Source organism: Erpetoichthys calabaricus, chromosome 16 (assembly GCF_900747795.2).
Source record: "Erpetoichthys calabaricus chromosome 16, fErpCal1.3, whole genome shotgun sequence".
NCBI lineage: Eukaryota > Metazoa > Chordata > Cladistia > Polypteriformes > Polypteridae > Erpetoichthys > Erpetoichthys calabaricus.
Window position 1 is genome coordinate 102,836,134 of NC_041409.2, and position 15,500 is coordinate 102,851,633.

At 47.4% G+C, this 15,500-nt stretch overlaps 2 protein-coding genes across 7 annotated transcripts in view; one reads left to right on the top strand and one right to left on the bottom strand.

The window, feature by feature from the left end:
* Positions 1-15,500, top strand: part of LOC114666870 (RNA-binding protein Nova-1) — a 171,638-nt gene that overhangs the window by 88,936 nt on the left and 67,202 nt on the right. Inside the window, exon 1 of one of the 6 annotated variants that reach the window (XM_051919993.1) lies at positions 638-701. The exons of the other annotated variants lie outside the window; for them this stretch is intronic. The gene's annotated coding sequence lies outside the window, so the exon portion shown is untranslated. Of the gene's footprint in view, positions 1-637; positions 702-15,500 lie in introns of those variants that run through there. 6 annotated transcript variants of the gene reach the window in all.
* The window catches only part of aqr (aquarius intron-binding spliceosomal factor), an 869,120-nt gene that overhangs the window by 87,325 nt on the left and 766,295 nt on the right, over positions 1-15,500 (bottom strand). The window lies entirely within an intron of this gene.

Genomic DNA, 15,500 nt, shown 5'->3' on the forward strand with positions numbered 1-15,500 from the left:
CCCACTATCCCCTTTTCAAAAATGCCCAAAGGGCATCAGCATAGCCCCGCCACCCCCAAGACGCTGCCTCCATGTCCTGCCCTGCTTGCCAATTGGGAGATGTTTGCTTGTCACTTTTTCCAGGTTGCCACCAGAGTCCCTAAAACGTGCTGATCAGTGTGGACAGGTGTGCCCGGTGACAGACTGGCATTCCAATCACGACCTCACCTGATTCCTGGCCCACACAAAGCAAAGTTGGCTCACAAAATAAATAAATGGATGGGTGGATAAGAAATACAAAATGGCTGTAAAAAGAAAGAAGATTTAGAAATGGGGTGGGTGGGGAGGGCAGAGCCTGGAAAAAAAATAAAGGAGACCACCCAGCTCAAGTGAAATCAGATAAAGCCGCCATTTATTTTAGGGGCTGGGAGATGGCGGGTGGAGCTGGCACTTCATTGTCCGTTTCATTTGTCGCGTGTGGTCTGTGAGCTCAATGAGTGAGTTGACGTTTGAGACAAAGAGGGCCGAAGTCACTAAAGAGGACTGCACTAATGTCACACTCTGGGAAGAACTGCGGGGGTCCGAGATTTGTCCGATACGGCCACTTTTGGGCTAAAATGAAGAATGAAAAGACAGAAGAGTCAGAAGAGAAAGGGCAGCGGAGAGTGAGCCGGGCCAGGAGAGGGGATAAACGCGGGGAAACCTGCATCTGTCCGACAAACGTACCATATATAGAGCCTTTGCTGTCTGTCTCTTATACAGCATCCATCTGTGTATGTCATAGTGCCTTTCACATCATCTTCTTTTCATTATATACTGTCTTTCCTGTCTGTCTGTCTACTGTTTTATATAGTGCCTTTCAATGCCACCAGTTATACCTGTTGAATGCAGGGAGTTGCGTCCCTTTAACATATTTGCCATCCTTTGCCCTACGTGTACCTTCAGTGCCTTTCCTCGGAATCCGTGTGGGCCTGAGGCTCTCCTGATGGGCGCACCTGCCCTCGAGCCCACACCCCTAAAGCCCCCTTCTCTGCCTCGCTCGTTATTTCTCGACTCTCAGCGTGCCACCTACGCCGGTGCTCCTCCTGTGTGTCCCGCACTTCCTCTTTGAGCCGCATCACCGACTGCTCAGAAAAACCAGACACACACAGACGGCGGTGTTTCATTATACTGCAGATGTTTTCGGCATCACTGTATCTTCTAGGTAAGATATAGTGCCTTCCTCATCTACCTCTCAGTCTATCTGTTGTGTAGTGCCATTTCATATAGTGCCTTTCATATTGAGCTGTCTGTTGTAAAGCTTGTTACTTGTTTAATGCGAGTCTTTCATGCCCATCTATTACACATGCCCATCTTATGCTGTGCCTACTTATTGAACAGCGTTTTCAAATCTACAGATGACGTCTTCTACATCTATTATATAGTGCCTGTCACATCTATTTATCTATCTTATACATTGTGCCTATTGTATAGTGCCTTTGCCATCTCTTTTGTAACGATTGCTGTTCATATCTTATATAATGCCTGTTTTCTGTCAACCTATTTATTGTCCAGTGCTTTACAAATCTGTCTCTCTGCGCAAGCCGCCGTCTGCTTTGCCGCACGTCATGTTAAAGGAATGAATGCGCGGCTGTTTGTCGCTTGTGCTCCGCGGGCCGCGCGCTGTAACCGAATCCTATGGCAACTGCTGGGTTGTGGACTCTGGTGACGAACGACTCTGTCGCCTGCCTTCCGCCGCCTGCACTGATTCATGACGCCGTCGGCCTTGGCACGCGCTGCACGTGCCCGAGTGCTGTCGACTGGCGCAGTTGTATCACGTGCATGCGCGTGCGTGCGCCGCTTTTATTGCCGTTTATTTGCTTTATTAAAGCTCGACCTTGTCTGGTACGATGCTTAATTGCTGTAGTTAATCTTTTATTTTTAATTTTAATTCCTGAATCAACGGCTTTAATTGTCTTATTTAATAAATGTTTATAATAACAATTGGAGTTCGGTGGGTTACAGCACTTATTAGAGGAGATTTTGTTGATGGTAATTTTTCTTTTCCATAAAACCTCCGACAGCCCTCATCAATTCTGGGGGGCGTTTGAAATGGCCACTATAAGTAAAGACGCCTCATAGTCCTGCGTGCTCACCAGTGTGACATCCCACTCAAGTCCAAGTTCAAAACTATCGCAATGTAATCTGATTCGGGGGAGCAGGGAGCTGAGTTTCTGAATTATAACTTTAGGGGAGTCTGCACTAAGAGTTTATGATGATTTCAGATTTGTCAGAAACTTTCAAATAAAGGACGTGACCACCAACATCTCCTGCAGGGCCCTGACACACATTCATCTACATCACATTTTCTCAGCCTACTTAATCCAATTGAGAGGCGCCATGCGTTGGAGCACAAGGCCAGACACAACCCTGGACAGGAGGCCAGTCCATCATAAGGTCCACACCTTTAAGGATGTGGACGGAGTGCCAGACAAGGGGACAGGTGTAGAGCTGCCAAGAAACTTAATATGTGCATCTCTGAGTTACGGGCTGTAAGCCCACACGGGCAAAGGAAGCACATGCACTGTCCACACAGGATGGCATGTGTACCCAGGACTTTTTGAGGCCCATGCTGAACTGTTTCTTAACTTATTTTTTCTCTTTCTGTCCCTTATAATGTGAAATTCCTCTGAATTTTGCTGGAGCAAATCCTAGAGCCAGTGTTGACATTTGCATAGCAAAAAGCCCACAAGTCCCAGTGTGAGGCGCTACAGGTGCTGCTTTGGTCTTTTAAACCCCAAAGAGGGGGCTGCACACACATCGACTCCAGAAGGAGCTCCTCACACTCGGCTCTTCAGATATGACAGCCGCTTCTCCGCGGTGGCACTCGGCTGGGCACCGACAGACGGCTGCCTGTCACTGGGCCACTTCTCCTGGGGGTGCTAGTCATGAGTGGCATATCCGTCACCGGCCCCTGGCCCCTTGGGCATGCAGCACACGGCTTGTTCAGGGCCTCCAGTCAGATTCTTGTCCTCGGTCAGGCTTAGAAAACTTTCTTTTTGTGAATTTTCAAAACAAGTTAGACAACGTCCACAAGGTGCAGTGACTCGGCAAAAAGTGAAACATTTACTTCATCAGAATCAATCATCGCATTTCTGCAACAGAAAACATAATCGGGGTGTGTTGGGGTCTCCACCCAGATTGATTGGGGGGAGCTCTCATGAGGGGTGGAGCCTGAGAGAAGGGGCAGGGCTTGGGAGATACCACATTGTACTTAGAAGAAAGACGCTGTCAGAAGAGGTGGAGCCTGTCAGAAAGGGCGGGGCTTGAGAACAGTGCTCTCAGAGGGGCGACATGGCGAGGCTCCCTTGAGCGATTGTGCCACATGTAAGATGATGGCATCGTTTAAAACAAGACAGATGTACAGTACAGCGGCTCACTGCTTTGAACAGGATGCGTTCAGTGAAGCTCGAGTTTTTATTTGACTTCATTTTGTCTTCTTTAGAGTTTTGTAAAGCACTAGCAGGCACTTCTGTGTGAAATGCGCTGCTGCCTCACAGTATGGGGGCCGACCGAGGCTCATGTCCTAGGTGTTCTCTGCATGGAGTTTGCATGTTCTACCCATATCCTTGTGTGTTCATGCCCATAGTGCAAAGACACACAGGACTGGTATTTCTACACTGGGCCCTGCTTTGTGCCTGCAGTGGACTGGCACCCCGTCCAGGGGTTGTTCCTGCCTTGTGCTGGGATTGGCTGCAGCAGTCTGCCCCGTCACCCTGCTCTGGATAAGCGGGTTAGGAAGATGGAATGGACGACTGTTAAATACAAAATGGTGAGCTTTCGTTGCAGCTTCTTCACTTTAGACCGGCCAGATTCTACTGAAGATCCCCACGTGTGGGACCTCTGGTGCCCTCCTGTCTGCGATGTGCCGGCCTGTGATCGTCTGGGTCCTCGTACTGCATGGCGCACCGTGGCGGTCACTCTTCATTGCCTTTGATTGGAGAACGAGTGCGGCCCGTTTCCATAGCAACACTCACTTTGGAGGGCCACTTACTTGGGCGGTGAATTCAATAGCCATCGCCATTAACGGCCTTAATCATGTCGAGATGACGGTGATTGTGCTTAGTTAAAAACCGTTCTGTGGATTGCAAACAAGACTCTCGCCGCCGTCTCACGGCTTTTGGGCCTCAGAAACTCGCCCTGCTGCCATTAGCGCCGATGAAAGTGCTCAGGGTTCAATGGGGAGCAGCGTGGATTGTCATTTGGGCTTTTGTACTTTACCAGTTTCCTCAGTGGGCTCCCGGCCTGATTGTTTGCCTTTTTCTTTCCTTTGTTATCTTTGACGCATTTAGAAAAGAAATGAAGACGTCCGTCATTTCAGCCTCTGTTGGTCAGACTTTGATGAAGGGGCACTGAGGTGTTGGGGGGGGGGCACTGATGTGCAAGGAAAGAAAATGAATCAATACAAGCAGACATTCGTGAGCACGCTCTTAAGAACAACTTTGACAAATGAACTTGACGGGTTGGAATCCTAAGGAATGGTTGGGGTGTCCCTGTTTACAGATAGCAGGCTCCCCCGCTGGGCGTCTAGTCAAGCGGTCCTCAAGGAGACGCCACTGTTAGTCTTAGTGTGAGTCACGGTGCCGCATGATGAGCGGCGTCCTCGCTGTGCTGCCCTTCCAGGTTGTCCAGGATTGTGGACTTTTCATGTGCTTGTCCTCGTAGTGTTTGGGTCACTGGAGCTTTGCTGCTATTTCTGACTTTTGTGCTTCAATTTCTGACCTCCTGCTCCCCGATTCTGTTATCTGATTTTCTGCTCTGAGTGAGTTTTTAGGGGTTTGGAAACCTGGACAGTTAGAGTTTATCATCAGATTCCTTACAGATGTGTTTATTTTTATTAAACTTATTGCTACGGTGTGATGTCACACTGACTCGGGGCATGGTGGTGATCAATGATGCCAGCCCGGTGACGTGATGTAAGCTGGTGCTGCATGACGGATCATGATTTCAGCTTCTGGAGACGTGTGATTGTGGTTCTTGGTTATTTGACTTCTTGCAGAGTTCTTGGTGTGTAATTATTTTTCACATCAGCGGTTTGGACTGCTGCTTTGTTATTGACTATGTTGTTTCCTCGTCTGGTCCATACTTACTTTTTGTTGTGCTATATGAGATAGCAAGAATATTAATGATGCAGTTCAGTGTTGTGAAAGCAAAAGCAAAGGTCAGGACTGGGAAGTCAGGAGTACAAAATAATGAAAGCAAAAAACTCAAAAAAGTCCAACATGGTAGGCAAAGGGCGAGTACCAGAAGGTCCACATAACAAAATCTGAAGATCACAAAGTGCAAAGAAGATTTTCTTGATCCACATACTCGGATGAGCCATCGCATTGTTAGCTGCAAGGTCATGACCCCTGTGACTCCACCCCCTAACAAGACATCCATCATAAACAGAATGGTGGAGGAAATCCAAAACCAGACATTGCCATGCCATCAAAAAACAAATGTGGAAATTGTTAGAAGCACAGAACTGAAATAACAGCGGAGCCAATACTAAAAGCAGTTTTGCCGAGGGGGGTCTGCCACTTTTCATCTCCAAGTACAGCACAAGTGTTTTCTCTTGGTCTCCACGAGGTCCCCTTGACTTTGAGATTCTCTGTTGAACTGAATGACCTGAGACTCTTAAGTCTATTGGCTCCCCAGACCCCAAAATGTTAAAGATGACTGAATGATTGCATTTAAATGTTGGCTGCTTAAAATGGTGACACACTGGAGAGACACACGTCACATTTAAAGCCACGATGTCCATTCATTCTGTCCGAGAACACGGACGGCAGAATGTAAAAGTTGGCCTGACAAAGACCCTCGACAGAGCACACCGTGGCTCAGCTGGGAGCCGTGCCCTCCGAATGACGCGCGTTCTAAAGTCGTCTCGCTGTTGTGCGTCATGATATGAAGAACGCGGCGCAGATGAGAGGCCCTCGTGCACCTACACCTCTTGAATCTGCACAGAAATGCTTCGGAGCCATTTGGGGAAATGCTAATCGCTTTCTAATGGCCTTTTAATGATTTGTTGTATAATTAAAGGCGATGGGATACATCTGTTGGTTTGCAGAACAAGATGTGCGCTGCTGAAAGTTACATGTGACCTTTTTATGTGAATGATAACAGCAGACATAACTGGGCTGATGTTTTGGCTTGTTGCTTTATTCTTGTTGTTTTCGTTTTCCTCTCCTTTTACCATTTCTGACCAAATTCCTTTTCCTCATGTTGGGGGCCTGCAAGTCATCTGCTGGACAAATCAATAAAGTGAGATGGGGGGCCGTGTAGTCAAATGTGCCTTAATCACGAGCTGAAAATGTCACTCCATCAAGAGTGAGAGCGCAAAGCAACTAGAAACATGAAGAGTTTAAGTCGGGTGTAAGGGCTCATTTATACTTCACGCTCAGAACGCGTATGCGCCCGCATCATGGCTGCCACACGTTCCCAGTGTTCATTTGACACGTCCTCAGAAATTAACACGACGTGTGCGCGAGTTGAAGTACCAGCAAAAAGTCGGAGGGCGCAGTGTGCTAGAAGTTGGAATGTGACGTCAGAGTCTCTGCTTACTATCTACATGTGACAGAAAGCTGCTTTGCAGATCCTACGAGATCGGTGTGTGCCCTTCGATGTTTGATGAATGGCTCAAAGTGGTGAAGCAAAATGCCGACATACAGATGCATTCGTGGTGCTTTTATATTCAAGTGTCGCATATTCCCGATCGTAATGACACGACACGTTTTAAAAGTCTCACACACCATCTTCTTTTCTAGGGCTTCCTCCGGTCCTGACAGCCGCAGATCGCCAGCTATCCATCGCCACACTGCGCACATTTAATGTCTGATATTCCAAATCTCTGCACAGATTTATACTTGATATCACTTTCATGATGAAATGCATTGGAAGTGTAGATGTTACATTTTACAGATAAATCGATAATTTCGTTTAAATAATGAATACTGATAATAAAGACACACATGAGGGTGACACTGTGGTGGAGCGTCAGCGCTGAAGTCTCGCAGGGAGTCATGTCGCTGATATTCCCTGCCTGGAGTTTGCGTGTTTTCCTGCTGGGTTTCCTCAGTGTGCTCCGGTTTATGTCGATAGATAGATAGATAGATAGATAGATAGATAGATAGATAGATAGATAGATAGATAGATAGATAGATAGATAGATAGATAGATAGATAGATAGATAGATAGATAGATAGATAGATAGATAGATAGATAGATTACTAAATAACATAACTACATAGATTTGAACATTAGAAACAAGTCTGGGCCCACTTTCCACATTTCTGTGTTCTGCACTGGCACAGCAGGTCACTTGCCAAAGGTCACTCAAGGGGTCCGTGATGCGGACTGAGCCTTCAGTCCCATGTCTTGCACTCTAATGCCCTGGCCGCTAGAGGGTCATACTGCCACACGTCTATTTGCCTATCCGTGCCAAACTATCAGGGTGCAACTTGGTGGAGTGGCTTCCTTATTTCTACCATCATTTGTCTGCCCAATGACATGACCCTCACGTGACATGACCGTCACAAGATGTGACCATTGTGTGAAGTGAAGCAGTAGCCCATTGCTTTACTTTCTAATAGCTTGTCCTCTATGGGTCACGCTGCCTCCAGTTTGCCCAGGCAACTGCACTGTGCCATAGTGGCCAACTGACGTACATCAGAGTACCAACAGCTGCCAAAGCCCTTGCTGGCTGAGGGGCTTCACGTAGGGGGTCAGTGATATGGTTTGAATCAGCAGTCCCATGCAAACAGTGCAGTCAAGCCTAGTCACCAAGTGAGACATGTCAGTCCATTCAGGTCAGGGTCATGGAGTGCGACACTTTGCTTATTTCACGTTTTCACCGTGGTTGGCTAGTGAAGTGCCTCGCCGAGTGTCACACAAGGAGTTCATGGTATGGACTTGACCTGGAGATTTCATTTTGTGCTGTCTAACGTCTTGGCTGTCTCGCCTCTCCATCTCATCTTATTGAGATGTGGCCTCCTAAATCTGCACTTGTATTCCAGGCCGGTTGAAGTTCTTGGTCACACTGAGAGTCAGCGATGTCCTTAAGCCAGTAACCTCTGATTTAATGTCTTTACTACTAGGGGGGCTACACCTGTACACCTACCTCCAGTCTGTACTGGCAGTGAGGCTTTCTGCTCAGGCCTGGTGAGAAGTGACCATCTGTCCATCCATCTGTTCACAAACCCGCATCACTCGGCTCAGGGCTGTGGGGTCCAAGCTTGTCCTGGCAGGACCCACAAAGGGGGAAGTAACCCTGAATGTGGGACCCTCTTAGTAAAATATAACATGACATTTGACCCAGTTGAAGGTGGTGGGAAGGTGGGCACAAGACAGGCAACAGCCCAACAGAGGGCACCAGTCTGTTGCTGTGCCCATTCCACAGGCCAGTCATTTCCCACAGGGTTACCCAGGAGCAGATGGCCAAACGACTAGTCTGACACTTTCATGTTTTTGCCTTTTGTTATTTCTTGTCCTCCACACCTTCACTTGTGCTCTTGAGGTTGGTTTTAGTAATTCTACTGTTGCTATTATTGATCACAGTGTCTTAACTGTATTTGTAGCTCTGTTTTCTTATTTGAGATGATGTTAATAGTTGATAAGCAGAACAGATTGCGACACCTGCTGGACAAGAGCAGCACACTGAGAGAATTCACACTTATTACATATAGGAATATGTGGCCCCCCGCAGCCTCAATTTGCACTTGAGTAAGTTCAAGTGATTGTAACAGGGCTTTAATTATGGCCAGGCTCCCAATTAACCCCCTCTGCACTTGCTGTTTCTCTTTCTGCTGACAACATAAGAAATCCCAGTGCTCCGAAATAATGAACTGGAATTGTTCTGCCAGTCTGCACGGGTGACGCCACATGAGGTATTAATAACATTTCTGATTAAAGCGCCCCAACACACACACACACCTGCACGTCTCCTCAGATTTGTGAGTGCTAAAGACGTCTCAGCCACTAGCTGGGACACGGCTACACAAGAATCTGATTTGACCCAGGTGGGCACGGGGCAAGAAACCAGTCCTGAATAGGATCACTCATCAGCCATGCTGGCATCCAGTAGAAACTCAGAAGACCACATACAGGCTCCCCAGCGCCACTCATCTAATCTTATTACACCCGGACTCGGCTCCCATCACAGACCCAGCCCATGTGACACTGAAGTGGGTTCGAAAATTAATGAATGGATGGATGAAGACATCGAGTTATTGGTATTGTTCAGCCAGGGTCACATTGGGGGTCAGTGGTAGGGGTCTGAACTGCGACCGTGTCTTTAGATAGTGCCTTTCACATGTACCTGTATACAATATGTGTCTGTTTATTATATAGCTCCTTTCATATCTACCTACCATGAATCCTGACACTCAACAGCCGAAATGGATTACATGTTGATTAGTAGATGCAAGCAAAGGTTTCACTCTGTTTCTGTCTCTATGTACTGTATAGTGCTTCTTACACCTATTTATTATATACCACTACCTGTCAAAGACAAGGAACAGAATGACTTGAAAATCTTTTGCTGCCTCCTTCCCTACCTTCAGTGCCTTTCCTCGGTACTCATGTGTGTCTGTGGAGTGAACACCCATAAGGCCCGTTGCCTTCCTCATCTCCGGTCTGCTTTTATACTGTGACACCTGTCTCTCCGTGCGCCTTCACTCCTCCTTGTGCGTCTCACACCCACACTTCCTGTTTGAAGCCAAACTGACTAATGAGAGTCTTCTGAGGGACACAGCCCTTAGTGTTTTATTATATAATAAATAAATTGCTTTTTTTATCTATCAATCTACCTACCTACCTACCTTCAACATTCGAGATCCAGTTGGTGACATTTCTTTTGTTTTTCCAATCAGAGCACAGGCAGGTGAAGTGACTTGCTCGGGGTCACACAGTGTCACTTGCAGGATTTAAGCCCACAGCCCCCAGGTTTGAAATCCTAAGCCTCTTAACCACTACGGCACACTACCTGACAATATCTCTATTTTATGTTTTTTAAATCTAAATTCCAAATGAGGAAGAGAGGAATTGCAAAACCCCTGGCCCAATGACAAAGGCAAAGTTGTTTAGTTTATAGAACTTAAGAAACGTTTTCAAAAAAGAACAAACAAAAAATAAATAAATAAACTAGCCAAAGTTGTGACAAAAATCCCCAATCCAAGAGGGAGCTGCTAAGACAGGATTCACCATTCAGTGTCCCGGCCTGCGCTCCCACTTATAAGCAGACGTCACTTTCTATTTTCACTACCCTGGCGTTTTTAACCCCTAAAAGCAGACATTTGAAAGCTCTCAGCTGCGCATGCTTTTTGAAAATGCCACTCAGTGTCGAAGTGCAGACTCTAATCGCGCTCTGATTGGTCCAAACTCTGTGATGTCTCGGCTTTTCCTCAAGGATTGTTTCCATTATTTTATACCCACAATGCAAGCTTACTGGCCTATTCTAAGATGGCACAGTGATTCGCACTGCCGTTTCATGCCCTCAGCAAACTGGATTAAAATTCCAGGCTGCTGACCATGTGAGTCTCCCACATGTCTGCAGATTCTCCGGTGTCCGAAGATGAGTAAATCCCCTTGATCAATGTGACCCCATCATGGCTCCCTCCACCCTGAACTGGACCAAGCAGTCAAGAAAGAGAAGGATGAGGAGTAAGGATTGTGTGCCCTCCGCTGAATGTGGCATCCTCTTCACAGATGTTTCCTGCTCCAGTGACCCTGAGTTGTGACAGACAGCTGTGATAATGGATGGATGGATGGAATCTGTTGTGTGATCCAAGGCTCATTCTGTTTTCTAAGTATAACACTTGTTTCCATTTCTGCCTGCAGTGTAATTCTAGCTTTCACAGTACGAGCTTGTAAGAGGGGCCCGCTGCCAACACAAGGAGAAGAGCAAACAGTACAACGGCAGGCTCTTTAGGCCTGGATTGACTCCAAGGCCCAGGAGCGGTGAGGCAGCATGGTATCAGCGCATTTGAGGATCACTGTAAAAGAGCCAGCGTTGTAGACCAAAGTGTCACATCTCGTCACTTCCACAAACCAGGGCTTCTTTTCTTTTTTATCTGACCCCGAAGAAACACACCCAGGGTGCAAAGAAAAATCCAAGCGGCCTTTAGAGTAGATATTTCAAAGTACATCAATGCCCACGGGGCCATCATGGCAGTTAACTTCTGTAAGATAAGCCATCTGCAGTTACCGTCTGCACTCTGCATTACTTGCGGCTTTAGGGACGATGAACACAAGTGTTTTTGGAAAGGCCATGAGCACAAACGATGGAAGTGACCTCAGTGGAGACTCATTAAGGACTCTAGATTGGCAGGACTCTCAAATCTGGTCACTGCCGGAGTGCAGTTGGCATACTCTGCCCAAGTCCATGTGAGTTCTCCTCTGCCTGATTCTGCCCAATGTGGTTCACTGCAAAGACCCCACACTTTACTGTAAGACACTTGGACATCCTCGAGGTCCGTGTCTGAACGTGTGTGCATTATGAAAGGAGGGTCGCTCTTTTAAAGCATAAAGCCCAACAGAATTACTGAAGAGCTCCGTCACAGCCATTCGATTCAGAGCCAGTTTGTACGTAAATGTCATACGGTGACCAAACGCTAACATAATAAACTGTGTGGGTATGACAGCCTGTACCGAGTGTGCAGTGTATGCTGGAAATAATAAGCAGAGCTGGGCAAAAGTCTTCACCCCCAAGACTCTGATGTCTGCTTTCTCTGCTACTTCTCGTCTCTGGTATTAGGGTGTCTTTCAAAGTTACAGATGCATTTCTGTGTTTTATTAAAGGAAGTAACCAACTAAGCAACTGAGCACTTTTTAGATCAAAAGCTTGCTGACTTTGTGCTAATGACCAACGACATGATGAACTGACTGAAATAACCAAGGTGAGGAACTGAAACTGGGCAAAGATGAGAGGGTGGAGGACAAACAGAACAGTTGAACCTTCAGATCATCAATTCAGCACTAAGCAGACACAAAGTGGTCGTCCTACGACATCATCGAGCTATCGCCTGTGCAGAATCTCAGTGAGTGGTCAGCCACAAAAAGTGTGAGGCAAGAGAGACATCAGCACCACTAGAAGCTTTGAACTCTGTACCCTTTGACAGTCTGGGGAAGTCTTGTCAGAAATGGTCTTCATGGAAGAGCTGCCACTGAGGGTGGAAATAAAACCAGAAGAGTCACAAAAACAGAAGGACTCGGGCGCTCTGGACTGACGAGTTTGAAGCTGAGGCGATTTGACTGTAAAACAGCTGGAGAGCACAACATAGAGGAATGGCTGTGACCAACAAGGAAGACTGGAACAGATGACCTGCACGTTTGGAGTTGTTGATCTTCTCAGAATGAATGGAGCCTTCAATGCTGAAAAGTCCAAGCAGGTTGTCATCCATCTGGGAGGCGTCTGATCGGTCCCAGCTTCAATTAGGTCATTGAGAACGTGGGAAGAAGAACAAGGAGTTCTGCACCATATGGTATGACCTTCACACAGGCCTGATCTTCACATAAAAGAGGCTGTCTGGGATGGCCTGGTGAGACAGAAGACAGTGAGATGACAGCTAAAGAAGAACTGGGGTGAGTGGAACAACGGGCTCTTCACAAATGACCGACAGACAGCGGTGGGCCTTGGAGTACTGAGACTGCTGGGAAGGCAAATCCACTGTTGGTTTAACCGAGTTTTGTTTTGTTTTTTTCTCTCATTCTTTAAGCAAGTTTTTTGATATTTGGAAGTTTTTCATCTCATTATTTTAACAAGCATCTTTCTTACCTAGAATGATTCCCCTGCGCACTCCTGGATGTGTGTTACACTCTCTGTAGACCTTTTTCATTCGTTCGTCCAGAGGAGATCCCCTTAAGAGTTTCATTGTGCTGTGGCCACAGGATGATAAACTTGAACCTGAACTCGCTCTACTCTAGATGGATGCGTGTGTTTTTAATTAGGCTCTTCTTGCTCATAGTTGTGATATTAGAAATACATTCTAATAGTCGCTATATTTAGCTGAGGCCAGCTGGCAATTGAGGAGAAACTAAAGCCTTCAAAGATTCCAGAATAAGTAGGGTAAACCTCCAGGGCTCACGATCCTCAGGAAATAGCAAGTGAAACTTCATCTGCCCTTGGCCAGCTGTCCATTCAGTGTGTCCCTGGACACTCTGCCATGTACTCGGGCCAAACGACTCGCCCTGGCGTTGGTCTGTCAGTGGCCTTGCCAACGTCTCCTCTCTGCTCTGAGGTCCAAGTGTTATAATTTCACATACGTTTTGATTTATTGGATCTGCAATAAGTCCCCCCCTTTGTCTTTGCATTTACACGTTCTGTAATGGCCTGTGCAAGGAAGAACCAGAAAGAGCGTCATGTGGTTGGGGTGCCAAAGAGGAAGCCCCTTTTTAAAACTAATAAGGAACAAAATGCAACAATAAAAAAAATAGGAGGAAGAAACAGCCCTTCAACCATGAAGCTGGGAGGCCTTTAAATGGAGCAGTGTGTCCTCTGTGTGATCAGGGTGAACGACATCTGCCAAGGGCTTTGAGTTTTATAGTGGGCACGGGGTGGAAGTGGTGGAAGTTCAGTCAACAGGGCAGAAGTGTTGTTAACTGTTTGCCTGAAAAGACCCCTCCATCACAGAGGCACTTATTGATTGTGTCTCCCCATTATCCTTTCCCAGCTTTACCTGCTAAAAGCCTGTAAGCCACTCCAACAGCTTGTGTGTCAGGTCAGGTCGAGGAGTATTCACTGGTACAGCACGTTGCCACACCCACCACCCGACAAAACAGTTCAGGATTCCAGTTGGTAACCCCCCAGAGAGATACGTGGTCCAGTCCCACCTTCCAGGAATGACCCTCTATCTGTCACAACAAGGAGTTATGTAAGCGTCCCCTTGGCCTGGTCCAGCCGCCTGCGTCCTCAGCAAATTTGGGACTCTGTGAGCCAGATCACCCTCAGGGAATCACGCCACATGGCCGGAGGTGCTGTAACTGACTCTCCCTCACCATGCAGGTAATGTGTCTCATTTGGGACTCTGTGAGCAACCACTGATATGCCACAAAGTCAGACCAGTGGTACCCAAGGATTCTCTGAAGAGACACACATGAAGGAGTCCAGCTTTCATCTCAGTTCACTGGATGGCGTCCATGTCTCACAAACAGGAAGCACCAGGACTCTAAAGACTTGGACCTTCGTCCTTTTGCAGATATCAGGAGCACCACAAACCCCTTTCCAGCAACCTCATGACCCCCCCCCCCCATGCTCTCCCAATCCGTCTACTGACTTCATAGAAGAGTCACCAGAGTCACATGAATGTCACTGCCAAGGTAAGTAAACCTCTCGACGAGGTCGACACTCTCTCTGCAGACAGACACACCGCTGTGCCCAAGAGGTCATTAAAGGTCTGGCTCTTGGTTTTTATCAGGACACTTGCAAGCCCAGACACTCAGACCCCTTGCTCAGTCTCTCGAGAGCCCCCATCAGAGCCTCCATTGACTCTGCGAAGATCATCCTCAGCAAAGTCAAGTGAATCTTTCTTCGCCAACAGATACACCACAGCTGCTGGACCCCATGACCCTGACCAACACCCAGTCCATGTGATCTTTGAACAGAGTAGGAGCAGAAGAGACCACGGACAAACCCCAGAATCAACTGGGAAAAACACAGAGGGTCTGCCCCCCAGAGGGTCTATTTGCCCACCAGCCCGCACAGCACTCACAGTACCAGCGGACAGGGGATCCCGCAAAGTTTCAGGAAGAAAACTGACAAAGGCCTGCAAAGAAACTGCCAATATTTGCATTTGCGCTGCATGAGAACCCCCAGTGCCAGAATGTGGTCAATGGTAGACTTCTTAGGTGTAAAACCAGACTGCTCCGGTCACTGGTAGGTTCACAAGTGATCACAGATCCTATTGAGGATGACCCTAGCAAGGACCTCACCCGGCACTGAGAGCAGTGGTATCCCCCTGTAGTTGCCACAATCCAGGCAATCACCTTCCTTTTCCAGATAGGGATGAAAAGTCCCGTTTTCCAGTCGGTTGGGATGACGCCCATCTCAAAAATAGAAAGAAGGACAGCCTTACCACCAGCCTGGAGGGGTTCACCCGGATACCACAGATCTCTGCAGCCTTTCTACCCTCAGATGGTTCACCATATGTGCAATCTCAATGAGACTGGGTAGTTCGTAGCTAATTGGAAGATCAGCTCAAGAACCATGGACCAGAGATATCCAATGTCCTAGCCAGAGGATCAGCTTTAAACAGCTGCTCAAAGTAGCCAGCCCAGTGGGGCAGGCACAACTGCAGTGTCATCCATAAGGACCGTTTCACACCCACCCTGACTGCAACTCTCTGAGGAACAGATTCGGATGTGCACAATGATTCGATTCCTCTGTAAGCAGGATATGGGTCACTAGACCATAGATGGCGTGTCACCTGCTCTCAGATTCCCCTAACAAACGCCTCCTTATCTGCCCTCAGAGCACCTGCAGCCATCCTTCTCAGTTCCCAGGACAG